Genomic DNA, 1215 nt, shown 5'->3' with positions numbered 1-1215 from the left:
GGTGGCCACAGCCTCGGCCGCTGGAGGGATGTCTGGCCGAGGCCTGTGCAGAGCCGCTTCCAGGATGGGGCCCACTCCCCACACATTGTGGGGGAGGGTGTGCGCCAGTGTGACCTCATCCTGTTCTGTAAACACAGGCCCCCTGCACACACACTGCACCCCCTGCACACGCACTGCATCCCCTGCACACACACTGCACCCCCTGCACATGCACTGTGCCCCCTGCACGTGCACTGCGCCCCCTGCACACGCACTGCACCCCCTGCACACACACTGCACCCCCTGCACACACACTGCGCCCCCTGCACGTGCACTGCATCCCCTGCACACACACTGCGCCCCCTGCACATGCACAGAGGTGGGTCTGGGGACAGGTGAGGGCCCAGGGCTCCTCGGGCATGTCCCTCGTGGGGGGGCACCCCATGCTGTAGGGTGTCCAGCCGCACCCCTGCCTCTACCTGCGGGCAATGGCAGCCGTGTCCTCCCAGCTGCAGTCACCACAGACACTGTCCCCAGCCCATCCCAGGTCCCAGGAAGGAGGGGGGCCAGTCGCCTGCCCCCTGAACCACTGAGGAGCTTAATGGACCCCTCGCCTCTCGTCTGAACCTACAGCAGATCGACATTTAAATGAGCTGCACCCCTCCCCAGGCTGCGGGCAGGTACCCAGAGCCCCTGGCACAGCAGGTGCATGGACGACTCCCCCAAACCGTGTAGGCGACTCCCCCAAACCTCCTGAGAGGCTGGGCACCATGCCCATCAAAACATTCAGTGCCAGCTTCCCCCACCGGCCCAGCAGCGCCAGCGTCCAGGCGGGAGTTGCCCAAGCGGAGCCGCCCCTCCTGACCCCCCGCACCCCCAGCTCTGTGATGGGCCCAGCGGGCTGCGTGCAGAGGAGAGGTGGGCAGAGGCACTCCCTCCCCACGTTTGGTTGTGAAATAAAATCTTGAGCAACAGAAGGTTTCACACGGGCTCGGGCGCGAGGCCAGGGGTCAGGCTCCAGCGGGAACTCACGGGCTGGGCCCAGCTTCCACCTCTCACATGGCCAGCACCCCCCACAGGTCCCCGCCTCCCCAGGGGGTTCTCCCCCACAGGTCCCCGCCCTCCTGCCAGGTCCCCATCCCCACCCGCCCACAGAGGTCCCAGGGGCCGCCCAGCAGGACAGCTGTGCTCCAGCCTCAGCCCCTGGGGGGTGGGAGGCCTGGGCCTCAGGCAGAC

The 1215-nt window shown here is 67.3% G+C and overlaps 1 protein-coding gene across 1 annotated transcript in view; it reads right to left on the bottom strand.

Moving 5' to 3' along the window:
* The window catches only part of MEGF6 (multiple EGF like domains 6), a 121836-nt gene that overhangs the window by 120314 nt on the left and 307 nt on the right, over positions 1-1215 (bottom strand). The window lies entirely within an intron of this gene.

This window comes from Myotis davidii, unplaced genomic scaffold (assembly GCF_000327345.1).
Source record: "Myotis davidii unplaced genomic scaffold, ASM32734v1 scaffold427, whole genome shotgun sequence".
NCBI lineage: Eukaryota > Metazoa > Chordata > Mammalia > Chiroptera > Vespertilionidae > Myotis > Myotis davidii.
Note: the sequence above shows the minus strand (reverse complement) of the source record. Positions and strands in the feature narration are given on the sequence as shown.